Source organism: Spodoptera frugiperda, chromosome 4, assembly GCF_023101765.2.
Source record: "Spodoptera frugiperda isolate SF20-4 chromosome 4, AGI-APGP_CSIRO_Sfru_2.0, whole genome shotgun sequence".
In the NCBI taxonomy this organism is placed as follows: Eukaryota; Metazoa; Arthropoda; class Insecta; order Lepidoptera; family Noctuidae; genus Spodoptera; species Spodoptera frugiperda.
In genome coordinates, this window is record NC_064215.1 from 8,056,129 (window position 1) to 8,070,194 (window position 14,066).

At 34.1% G+C, this 14,066-nt stretch overlaps 1 protein-coding gene across 12 annotated transcripts in view; it reads right to left on the minus strand.

Annotated features, from left to right (window-relative positions):
* The window catches only part of LOC118272348 (collagen alpha-1(XVIII) chain), a 198,271-nt gene that overhangs the window by 155,921 nt on the left and 28,284 nt on the right, over positions 1–14,066 (minus strand). The gene's annotated exons all lie outside the window — the stretch shown is intronic.

Sequence of the window (14,066 nt, forward strand, 5' to 3'; positions counted from 1 at the left end):
TAATCGTAATCAAGTCATAACAGTCTGGAACTTTGCCCAAAATTTGGCAATGTCTTATTATTCGCCCTTAATATTACAACACAAAATAAAATGTAGGCGTACCATAAGTACCCAACGTCCCACTTAATATTCAGTAAAAAAAACAAACCACTAATTCATCAAAATCCGGACTTCCTCAATAAAATCTTTGGTTGCCAAAAACATTTCGTCACTATTCCGGTAATAAATTATATCTGCGCGCATTAACAATCTCTGAAAGTTATTTGAGTTATCTACGGCATGTCACAGTCTCATGTGGAGTTGCCATAGTTCCCGAGTTTGGTACGAAACTCTTTGATTAATGAGTTCTACGTGTGACATATGTATCAGATGGGATGACTCTCTGATTATAGTGAAGGATTGCCAGCTTCCTTCCTTGACCCTAATTAAGTGAAATAATTACAAAAGAAATTATTACGATATAGGTCAGCCATTTTTGTACGGTTTCTTTCAGGAGTATATTGTATTTTAGGTTACTTTGATGTTATGATAATGGATAAGAATCTTAGTTAAAAACGTTACGATTGTTTTCACCCATTTCAGTTCAAATTTAAAAGATCCAAGAAAGTAATTCTTCATCTCACTCAACACTTACTTTTGTAGTTTTAAAAGCAAAACACGACAAAACAATCTTTAAATACAAGTGCATTATGAAGCAACACATCACAATACCCTTGTTTACGTTCCAAAACGTCCTAAAAATAAAACTGTAACAATTTATCATTAACATGCATTGCGGCGCCCCATTCTTGTCTCCCTCTTTATTTCACAACGCACGTTTAGTCCAGTGAAGTAATTTTAACGACCGAAACTAAAACTGCATCAATAAACAATGCCATACATCATAAAGACCAAATGAACTTTTGACAATTGATAATGCAACTAAACTCCGTTTAATAATCCCATTAAAACCTTTAACTGACATTTAACTGCCTATAAAGTTATTCACAAGGGCACTATTTGTTCGCTCACAGATCGGCCGAACGTTTATTTAAACTAAACTTTGATTTTATAGCTTTCTTTGTTTTTGTTTACCAGTTTTGTTCTATCCTGTTGAAAAAGTACGATTCTTTGTCTAATTTGAAAATTTCAAGGACGTCATGCTTTTGTTCGAATTCGAAATGGCCGTATTGTTTTAAAAATAAAATAAATTGGCAGGAAAATGTTTGGCCGTATTGTTGATGTTTATTTTTGTGGAAGAATTAAAAGCGTAGATTTGTTACGTGAAAAGGAAACGTGTCTATAAAAATACCGGTGTATAAATTGGGTCACAGGTTTAGATTGTTGACCTGTAAACAGAAATAGCTTTTTATCCAATAAAAAACATAATGACTCTTATTCCCAGAAGTGTCCAGAAGTGTCCTCACTGAACACTTACTTTTCACCAGTTATACGATGCTATAATAATTGGAGTACCAATTAATAGTATATGAAATATAATGGATAGGTATAAGTTCGAACTAAAAGGAAACTGAGATACGATACTTTTTAATCTTATACTTGTGAATACTTGATGACCACCGAACCAATCAGTCCAACATTTTACCAAAATATTCGAGAATTTATTGCACATTTGACCAGGGATGTAACTAAGTTCGAATTTCTGATGCTAACCATCTCCCATCCGATTTAGAACCAAAATTAGATTGGAATCGGCACGTGAATCATCGGTGTAAGGCAATTAGAATTTCATACGTTTCCGCTCGTCTGGCTAATATTTTATTTAAGGCTCTGTAATTCGATTAACACTTTTGCCAAGAGTATTCCGCTTCACGTTGCCCGAATTTCTTTTTTAGACGAATAGTCTTCAATTCGGTCCGTTGAAACGATCCTGTTAAAAGTTTTATTGAAATGTCAAATCAAATGGAATTATGTTGAAGCTATTTTCTTACCTAACTTTAATTTTGCTTCTAGCATTTTGTTGGTTATATTTTTGTGTTGGAAGTAAAGATAGCTAGTTTCATTTTGTCAAATGAAGTTGAATTTTAAGTGAGAAGCTTCGGATTAGTTAGAATAGGACCTGTTTTTATCTTTCTTTCGGATATGAATGGGACCGTCGATAGAAGGCGCCCTAGACGGACATATACCTAAAGACCAGATTGGCGATTAATTAAGGCAGGCTTAATTAAAAGTACCTTTAAGCGACGAGCATGCATGGAAAGACTGGTGACTATTCATGAAGCGAAAGAGGTATGTAAGATTCATAGCAATTGGCGTTCCATTATCTTTGCCTACCCATAGGAGACATAGGTTACCTACGTTATCTTTCAATTACAATTTCTTCTTTGCCTCTTACCACAACTGAGGAACCTCCTAAAGATCCCATCCATCAAGATAAGCAACAATAAACAATTATGAAAGTGTTTACGATAGATCCATAACCGACTTTGCACTACACCGACAAATTATTGCCTATTTGTTAATTCGTTGCGTATGCGCCAGTTACCGTACTATCCGCCGGATGTCACCAATTACTGCTACCATCTCTTTCCTGCCTTTTGACATTTTATTTTTACAACGCCAAATTTGTTGGTGCGTAATTGGAAAATTTACGAGCGATATAAATACGGACAGTTCTATAAAGAGCTTTATTAGAGACGAACGCTGATGAATTAAGTTCAGAATCGTACGTTCTTGAAATTTTTGAGGTTTCAAGTTTGGTTTTCTAGTCAATGGCCTTTGGGTTGTCAATTTGTGTGTGTAAACTTATATGTTTGTAAACACATCCACGACATAGGAGTTATTCTAGTGTGAAGCAACGTTTTAAAAGAAAAACAAAAAGAAAAGAATTTAATCCACAATTTTTGTTAGTTTCTGGTCTTGTCAAACCGACGACGTTGATTGTGATTGAATTTGACATTGAGATTTGCTTCAATTCAAATGTTTTCCACTGCCTATCAGCCATTAATTACTTTAAAAAACAGATTTTTACACAAATTACAAAATCTTTAGAACAACTAAGAATTTACACAAACAAAATCTAAATATAATATTATGAAATATAGTGAACGAAAACTACCCATTACATAATGTATATTAAGTCTTCCTTCACCTGCAGTTGCATGGAATTACAAAGCTTTCCCTTAACTAAAGTTCTCAATGTTATAAGTACGTACATGATTTCCAAATTTATTGAAGCAAAGCTTCGTAATATATTGCACACCTCGTACTAGAGGCAGGTTGGGATAGTTGTTTAATGTATAGTGTGTTCTCTTCTCTGAGATACTTAGAATGAGGTAAGTAGCTAGTTACTTATGCTTGAAAGGTTATTGGGACTATATTATATACATACGTATTCAATAATTTTATCTGAGCGTTGAGGTTTGCAACTTAGTGATTTGTAATTAGAGCGATTCTTAAAATATAATCCAAGGAAGCTTTACGCTACGAAGATGTAATAGCTAATCTGTAATAACTAGGTGACCGTTTCCACTGATATTAAGCTATGTAGTTGTGCGACTAAGATGTGCTATGAAGATGCGCCTCTGCAAAGTAGCTACTATTCGAGGAAGATGCACATCTCGAGTATGCGATGTATCGATATTAGGGATGCCATATTATTAAGGAAAGGATAGCGCGCATCTTTCCATATAAAAAACATAGGTTAACTAAGTCCGTTTCCAACAGTACTAGGCAATGTAGCATAGCACATCTCTGGAGGAAAAGCACCCTAATTCTTATGGTAGAGATGCAAAACCCTGTCTTGGCAAGGACAGACGATGATGATGATGAGGATCCTATTTCGTGCTAAAAGTGTCTATACAACATTTCAAAAACTCATACTTACTTTACTTATACCTATACCTACTTCACCCCATCTTTACAACAACTTTAGAAAAACAATTTCGCAAGAACGAAAGGATTGAAATCGAACCTGTCCAGAAGTCTACAAACTGCTGTTCCCTTCGTGGCAAAACCGCAAACTTCCGATTTTAATTCGATAACAGGTTTTAATGGCGGACTGCGAAAACCACAGGGTGTTGTAATAAACGTTACTTGCCTACTTGCCAAGTACTGGCAGGATGGGTGGGATTTTTTACCGGATAATCGTGGAATAGTCTGGAAATTATACATGCTGGTTTCATAGGAAATTGTAAATTATAAACTCATGTTGATGTGTGGTCTTTTGGTTTGCATTTTTATTTTAAAGTTTTGATGAAATATTTCTTTATAATTTTTTTTTTGGATAAGTGCCAGGAACATAAAGATGTGTATGTACTTAATGCATAATCATCAAATTAATAGTAATAGTGACAACGATAGTTTCTCTTACATAGATTTCTAAAAGAATGCCTTTTGATACTCAGTCGTGATCATTTATCAAGATGGATGACATTGACATTAACTGTCAAATTGACAGAATTCAAACATCGATCGATCAAAGAAATACCAATCACTACTTAACGATTGCCATTTTTATCACATCCTGGTTGAGTTAATTGGATACAAATCATAATCGTTTTCTAGTACCTACCAATAGCTTCTTAAACAAATAGCGTAAACGTTAGTCGAAACACTTACAACGTTACGCCTTTTAAACCCGAAGAGGTAGGCAGAGGTGCACATCACATTACGGCATGCCGCTATACAATGCACACCCACTTTTCACTATTTGTGTTATAAGTCCCATGTAATAGGAGGTGAGCCTATTGCCATATACTGGGCACAATTCCAGACTCCATGCTACTACTGAGAAATTTTCGAAAAACTGAAATCGGCCAGTAATACTTTGCCCGACCCGGGAATCGAACCGAAGACCCTTTGTCCGGCAGTCGCACTTGCGACCACTAGACCAACGAGGTAGTCGAAACAAGTGAATACAAATGTAATGTACGAGCTTGACATTAAATTTGACATTTATTTGGCGAATATTAGTAGCAGTCCATTATTGAATGCCTTTGGCATTATGTCCGCCTTTGTACTATAGGTAATTGTGCTATAGGTGCTTTGTTTTGCCAGTACCTTTACTATCCAATAATGATTTGTATATAGGTAAAGTTCAAATTAATAAATAAATAATTTAGTATTACTAAAGAGAGAAACTGTCTGTTCTTTTTTTTTCTGCTCTATTCTTTCGATGCAAGCTTTAGTCGTGACTATTAAGATGCTCACTTAATGCGATATTGCTACAATTACAATAAGGTACACAATTACACTTTTCTACTATTATTCGATTCGTTCCAATTCCTGAAGGCTATAAGACCTTTTTCGTTTTGTGTATTTTGAAATCTGCGTGCGAAGTTTTTCTTTATCGGGACGGAATGAACTCATCAATTTATTGAATAAAGAAGACACTTACTGCTTACCGCTTTGGGTAAAATTTATAATTTTACAAATAGGGATGACAACGGTGTATGAAAATGAAAAATGTAATTAATCCGTCATTTAGGTTACGAAAAAATTATTAGACATGTATTTTTTATTCTGTAATTAATCCCAGAAGTGATGTCACGTGATTTTTTAAATCGACATATCGTAGAAGTATTTGTTTCCATAAGTAAATAAAAACTACGTGTCGAATATTTCAAAATTATCTACAAGACGGACATTGAAATAAAAATTAGTTAACTTCCCTATTATATCGGTAAGAAAAACAATAAGTAATTCTCTTTAAGAAAAATGTAAGTGAAATTCCGATTGAATAGAGTGCTATCGAATAAAAACCACGTGTTTTATCTTGTTACCTTAATATGGTATGATGTCCTATGAATATTAATACCTCGTGTTCATCAATGGCATGTGTGATACGAGAGAGGGGTAGAGAAAAAGACAAGAATTCAGTGTCCACGCAATTGTAGAGTTGTCGGTAATAATAATAATTTTAATCTTATATAATAATATATATAGGGATAACACGCTTCCGTTACTCAGTGACTGACTGGGTGGCAGACTGGAAGACTATCTACTATGTGATATCTAAGTAAGCAAGTAAGTCCACCCTGTGTTACCTTCAAAACATGCAACACACTAAATAAATTAAAAAACAAAAACCTACTGAATCGGGTTCCTTACGAATAATTCATAGTTATAAGTTCAATAAAACTTACCAATACTTGTGGTATCGTGACTCTACTAGAGTATTAATAAACATAATTCTAGGAAATGTACATATATGATGTATAATATACGTATATACCTAGTCTGAACTTAACGACTTCCTCGGAATGTTTCGAAATCTTGTAGGAAACTGTGTTCATATAGAGAGGAAATAATGCCTATTGTTTGAGTTAATGATAAGCAGAAAATAGGTCAATGGTAAAGTTTTAGCCGTAAGGCAATTTGTCACTCCCTTAAACCTGGTGTTTCAGGTATCCATGGGCGGCGGCGTTTGCTTACCATCAGGTGATCCGTCTGCTCGTTTATCGGCTTATACCATAAGAAAAAAAAACATCAATTGTTCTTACGGATGTCATAAATAATAAGCGAATAAGGACCTAAAAATTTGACAGAGGTGAGGTAAGTGTAGGAAGAGACACGATACGGCACTTGCGTTGTGTTTCGTTGTGCGTGGTTTTACTCTTTTTTGTCAAAGTAATGATCTGAACAGTTTTTGTTATACTGATCACTGATATAATACTAAAAATCTTTGAAACTGCATTACCAACAGTCTCACGAAACTCTCTCAAGTTTCTCAAGCAATATTAACAAAACAACACTATATTACCGGCCAATGACACAAACGGTATTGGTTCCATTTATTTTGCTATTTGTTGTAACTAAACAATATATCTCTTTGCAGACAGATTGTAGCGATAAAACAATTTCTATTCGAGACGCTTGGCCATCGAACAACTCCCACACGTTTTGTATTTAAAACGTTCTTACTTGAAGTGTTCCTTTATATCCACACGTTTTATTCTTAAATTGTGCAAAGTTAAAATCTACTATATCTATATACAAGGCTGAAGCGTTTGTTTAACTACTAATTCGAATTAAGTATTTCTTATTTGTTAATGTTGGATAGTTCATTTAACGAGGAAGGCCATAGGTTATTGAACATTACGCTACGATCAATAAGAGTTGAGCAGTGGGTGAATTTGCACAAGCGAAGATATTAAATAGTCATAGTAACTATGAACAGTTAATTGTAATTTACTATTCAAAAATTCACTTTTTGTGCTGACACATCTTAAAAACTTGAACGTAGTTAATTCTTTTCCCGAAAGTCTAGTAATCATGTATATCGATGGTAGCTCGAGCAACAAGGTAATCAGTTCACGATTGATATTTTCCTAAATCCTACATACTATAATGCGATTTGTATCATTCACGAGTATGCTGCAGAAAGTAGGGAGAGTATAATTTCTGCATCGATTGATCTTATCAAGTGTAATTGACAAGACGATTGGCGCAATGACTTCATAGTTGACTGGTAGGCCGCTTCTCAATTTTGAGTTCATTATGAAATAGCCCTTAGATTGATTTTGATTTGTTTACATGGTATAATATTGTTTGTTGTAGTCTCTCGAAACGAAACCGTAACCGTCATTCTTCAGTGAAGTCGGCTATTTATTTTTTTTATTTAAAAATGGAATGTTTAAATGATTTCAGTGAAGTCAGCTATATTTTTTTTTGTATTATGTTTATTTAAAAATGGAATGTTTAAATGATACCAAACTCTGGCTGGTGATAAAAATCAGGCTGTATTAATATTTTTATTTTAAGTAGGTATCAAACAACAGATTTCCATATCCAGACTCCCATTACATAATTATAAATACAAACATTATTGTTTGTATGTGAAAATTCCTCATGTTGACACGAAGTAAAACGTAGGTGTGAACATTTAAACGTTACATCACAACTCTCATGTTGTATAAGTAATATTTCAAAACTGAATTCATCAGGTCTCGCGTAAAGTTCTTTTAACAATATAAAAGAGACTTTAAACCAAAATTTAAGTGTGGGAGAACCATGCTTCGGCACGTATGGGCCAGCTCGACCGGAGTGATACCACGGCCTCACAGAAATCCGACGTGAAACAGCGCTTGCGTTGTGTTTCGTTATGTGAGTGAGGTTACCGGAGACCCAAATATCCATGTTCCCAATCTTTTCAATCCCTGATTCTCCATGAACACTTAAATTCCTAACCCCCAAAAGGCCGGCAACGTACTTGTAACGCCTTTGGTGTTTCGGGTGTCCATTGGCGGTGGCGATTGCTTACCATCAAGTGAACCGCTCGTTTACCGGCTTATACCATAAAAAAATGGCTAATTAAAATCATGTCGCCTACACCTTATACCGCCGCTCGTTCAATAATTCATAACGTTTTTATTACTCATTTTTACATTGAATGACGTTGTACATACCAACAACAGGTTTCGAGAAAGTGAACAGAAATAAACCTACAAAATTGATAGTGTAATATACCAGGTTTATATTTAGCTAGACTTGAGACTTACCTTTTTTCAACGAGTCTGATACACGCCGGGATTCTCAAGCCTCGTACAGAAAGTTGTAATGCGATACTTGGCATTTTATGGGCATCGAAAAAAAGGTGGTAAGTTCCACGCCTTATGGAAAGAGAAGCTACGTTTTTGGGTATAATAGACCTTTTAATATGGATGATGAAAGTCAGCTTCTTACAAGGCAAAGTTGCATAAGAAACCATTAACACTACTACTGCATTTTAGTATCCTTTTGAAGTCATCCTTTATAGCTAAAGACTAACTCAAAAAACATTTTAAGAGTTTAAATACGAGCGCTCAATATACTTCAAATCACGTGTTAAACTACTAAAAGTTCTACCCAATAAAATACTAAAGCACGCAAGCTTATATAAACTTCACGCCCAACAAAGAAAAAAATTGAAATTAAAATTTTACGGCAACGAAACCGTCAGTTTCAATTAAGAAAACTGCCACATAAAAATTTTTAAATATCAAAAAGGATTATACCACTAATTCTTAATAAGCAGCTTCGGAATAATTTATGACCGGATCACACTATAAACTATGAAAAGAAAATACATGGATTTTCTTTTTGAACAGTCTACTTTCAGCTTTAAGGGATCATGTTAATTTTTAACGGTTAAGGTTTTAAATAATATTGAATTACGAACGAAGAAATTCTTTGATGATTTCGTAAAGCGGTTATGATATTCAATTTCTTGGAGTTTTATTTTTAATCTCGTAAAAGATATAACCCTCAAAGACTTAACAAGATTGTTTGTGAGCCCAGTTAAGATAAAGCGAATGTCAAAACAACATGGCGTTTGTTTGCAAACGCACTGCGATTAATTCACCGCTTGTTATAAGGAAAAGAAATTGTTTTATGAATTAACTTGCTTACTTACATGAGTTGGTAAACACTACACTATTCCCTATCCGCATATAGGTAATTACTATGTGAATGTTTGTTCGTCCATCACGCTGAAACTACTGAACGGATTTTGATTAAATTTGGTATACAGACAGGGTATGAGCTGACTTGGGTGATAGGATACTTTTTTATCTTTAAGAATGCGGGCGAAGCCGTTAAAATAAGCTAGTATCTCATAAAAATAGAGAATCATAACAACAAAATACTACATTTTACAACCAATTAAAACTTCGTCCTTAATTCACAAAACAACAGCATAATTTCGCAATCAAGAACAAGGATTCATACATTAAACACAATCATTTCTAAAACTATAAACTACAAATGATACGTAGTTGAAAATCATAATAAAATTAGTGGTCACATAATCTCATAATTTGTTAAACAATTCAATGTCCAGATGAGACCAAAAAGGTCGCAGTCAAGTAGAACTAAGTTAATTTACATACTAACGATTATTATTTTAACTGTGGCATGTGTTTTGAATATGTATTACACTAAACGTTTAATTCAACGAAGCAATTACTTTTGGACAGCGGTTTCTAAAGTTTTGGACGTATATGTATAAATTCTAGCGTGATTTTAAGGGGCTTTTCCACCAGAGATGTGTTATGTAGCTATGCTACGAAGATGTAATAGCTAAGCTGTGAAACTATGTGACCGTTTCCAGTGATACAAAGCTATATAGCTATGAAGATGCACCGCTGCAATGTAGCTGTCCGAGGAAGATGCGCAGCTCGAGTATGCGATGTATCGATAGTAGAGAAGCCATCCATAGGACACATCCATAACACGCATCTTTCCATATAAAACACATAACTTAGCTAAGTCTGTTTCCATTAATGCTAAGCAATGTGTACCAATGAATATGATTGGTGGAAGCCAAACGCATCCACAGCAACGTAGCATAGCACATCTCTGGTGGAAAAGCACCCTAACATTTGTGTTTTTTAGCATATGTATGAGTGAATTATGTTTCGCAATCTGGCACAACTTTTTTATTTAATTCAAGATAGTAGAAGTTTTGCGTAATTGTGTACTATATAGTAAAGAATGTTGTTGTGTTTGTTATTCTTTATTATAAATTTAAATGATGGTTTGATTTCTCTTTATTTTATGTTTTGAAGTATCTGACTGTGTTGTCTTTTCGCCAATTAGTTTCTAATTAGTGAAATTATTATCGTAGTACGAGTAATGAATCAATCAAATCGATTTAAAAAAATAAACACCAACCAGTTAACTTCTTAGAAAACAAACAATTCCACAAACACACACTTTGTAACATTGAGCAACGTTGACCATAAAACTTCTAAGTAAAAATAAAAATAAGTAAATCGTAAAAGCTAAAGTTTATTTCTTCCGAAACGAGTCAATCAACTCGCACATAGACCTACACAAGACCAGTTAATCACGAACTCAGTTTATATGATCTTTCTTCACATTCAAAGATCAAGTTATACTGGTTTTCTTAACTTGATGTGAAGTTCTGTGTAAGTAAATAAAGGTTCATTCACGCGAGACAAAACGTATGCAATGTTAACACGAAGTATCGATTGAGGTCGATGGTAACGATCGGATTGATCGACTTCTTGTCATTCCAGCTACTTGTAATGCATTGTCGTGTCTTGTATGTGAGAAAAGGTGAGATGGATTAAGTAGTTACTATTGTTGTCTATAGACTGTTTTATAAGCTGATACCGCAACCGGTCGCCGCATAACGTGTAGCGGGTTCGATTCCCGCACGGAGCAATTCTGTGTGATCCACAAATTGTTGTTTCGGGTCTGGGTTTTATGTGTATGTGAACTTGTATGTTTGTAAACGCACCCATTGCACAGAAGAAAATACTAATGCAGGGCAACACCAAACAATTATTGAAGAAATACTTCGTAAATGAATTGAAATTAATCGAGCTTGAATAAGAGTCCCGTTGCGACTTGAAACTAGTTGAGCTTTTCTCAACTAGTTTAAATAAGCCATTAGCTTAATTTAATAAAATAAGAGTTTAAAAATACTTTAGAAATATCTCATTTGCATTGAATTGCAGAAAATATTTTTAAATTCCATAACGTCTATCCAAAAATACCCTGTCAACATTTGTAAAAGACAGTTCATATTTTTAAAACGTCAATTATAACCCTGCAAATGACATACTAGGAAGCGATCCTAACTAATGGATACCGGAAAAATAGATTAGTGGGTGTAAATAACAACAGAGTTGATGAGTATGCGAGGGTTATATTTAAGTGAGTGGACATTTAGGTCAGATAACTATTCATTTGGATTTCACGCCGATAGTAAAGTTGTATAGATGATGTTACGGGGATTAATTGTAAGATGTTGTTAATTGTGCTGTTGTAATTAAATAGTGATAATGTTTTAAAATTATAATGTCCTCATCTTGATTTAATTACGATTATGGAATCTTTTATTATGGTGTTGCAACAGTATTTAATAGTTTAATTCAATATTTAGTTAATTTAAAATGTTTTAAGATAGATGTGCTAAGAGTACAATTAAGCTGATGTAGCCTATTAGTTAAAAACCCTTAAAATAAAATGGATAAAAAATACCTATAAAGTGCGTTAAAATAAAAACCCAAATATAAGATAATAGAAAATGATTAATCATCACTTAAGTAAAGTCGATATTAATGTGCATTCTGGGAGATTAAATTCTGATTTAGTAGCTTTTCTTGAAGATGATGATTTAAACAACGCTTGACGAAAGTAGTCACCACATTACAAGTCAATGGCATTTTGCCGTGTTTATGATAAAATACAACAACATTATAATATGTAGTCAAACAACTATACATACATAATCCTACGCAAATATATACGTATAGCCCTCGTTATAATCCAACATTTGTCATAAAAGACACAAATAGCAAAACCATGTTCATGTATCTCAAAATGCAAAATATTATCAAACAAATGGCATTGAATTGGAACATTACGATTATAGATTCGATACAAGGTAAAGTAAATCCTGTAGACGGTACATAGGATACATAATAGTAAACCTATCGATTGTAATGCACCTCATGAATTTCTATCATATTTTAAAAAGAAGAAGAAAGAACTTGGGCCTTACACTTTACCCAAGTAGGTCCAATTTTAAATGAACGGGTTGAGTACTTAATATGTTTAAATGAATTAATGTACAAATAATACCCTCTATTAATAAATACACACAAAAATTACACCCATTTGTGACTAACATGGTTTTCAAAATAGTCTCGATTACGCTAATCTTGCAAAAATACTTAATTTTAGACTTTCGGTATACAACAAATGGTTCATTTTTGTATGACATGACATAATAATTGCCTAAATCACACGATAAACTAACTTCTTTTCTCACAGTAAAAAAGTCCAGAGGTATTTAATAAAAAAAACCTTTATAAAGACACCGTCCAATGTAAATAGAAGGATAAATAAATCAGTTAACTCATCAACGTCGCTCTCATTAACATAGTGTCCCTACCTTGTCTTTACTTTAAAATAGATGGATAGTACTGCGATAAAGGTGATCCCCTGAAGGCCTTGATTGGCTTTCAATGCAAAGTATATTACATAATTACTAGGCTTCGTTATTTTTGAAGGAGAGTGATGTTGAGACCTTAGTATTGCTATTATCTGCTCTATTTTAGGAAGAAAAGATTTGTAAGAATCGCTAAGCCTACATATACAAAATGATAAAGAAAGTTTTGAAATTAAAATTGTTTGATCAGATAACTTGAGCAAAAATGCTACTTCAATCTCCAATGTCCAATGAAATAACATCAACAAGTGTGGAAGAGCCATGCTTCGTCAAGAATGGGCCAGCTTAACCGTTGTGATACCACGGTCTCACAAAAAATCGACGTGAAACAACGCTTGCTTTGTGTTTCGCTGTGTGAATTAGGTTGCCAGAGGCCCAATTACCCCCATTCCCAATCCCCGATTCCCCAACAACCCTAAAATTCCTAACCCCCAAAAGGCCGACAACGCACTCGTAACGCCTTTGATGTTTCGGGTGTCCATAGGCAGCGGCGATTGCTTAATATCAGGTAACCCGTATGCTCGTTTACCGGCTTATACCATTAAAAAATGTCATTAATATAATGGAGCAAATAAAAATATAAATAAATGAACCCATTTTATTTGGTATTACAAAGGCAAAATAAAATCCAGGTACAAAAATCGACTAACATATTCAATTACCTTCCTAGAGCGGAGTGTTCGAAGGAGCTCAACTAAAAATCCATTCAGGGCGCATCACTATCACGATAGCTGAACCTCAACTAGAAGGTTCTTATCTCCCTTCAGATATTTCAAAAGCTTTTAGATTTTAAAAACCGGCCAAGTGCGAGTCCGTCTCGTGCACAAATGGTACCGGTAATATTCTTATTTCATTCGAGCATTAAAATTAAGTGTATTTTTTTGTATGGGAGCTCCTTAAATATTTATTTTGTTTTTAATATTTGTATGTATATCACGATTCACAATAAAGAAAAAAAGAAAGATTCATGAGACACAGTCCGATGACAGACGGATAATCGGATGAACAGTTTGTTTTTTCAAAAGAATGTTGCTCCACACTAGGATTTTCTCCTGTGTCGTGGGTGCGTTTAAAAACATAAAATTTCACATGCACATGACACCCAGATCCGAAACAACAATTTGTGGATCATACAAAGAATTGCTTCATACGGGAATCGAAC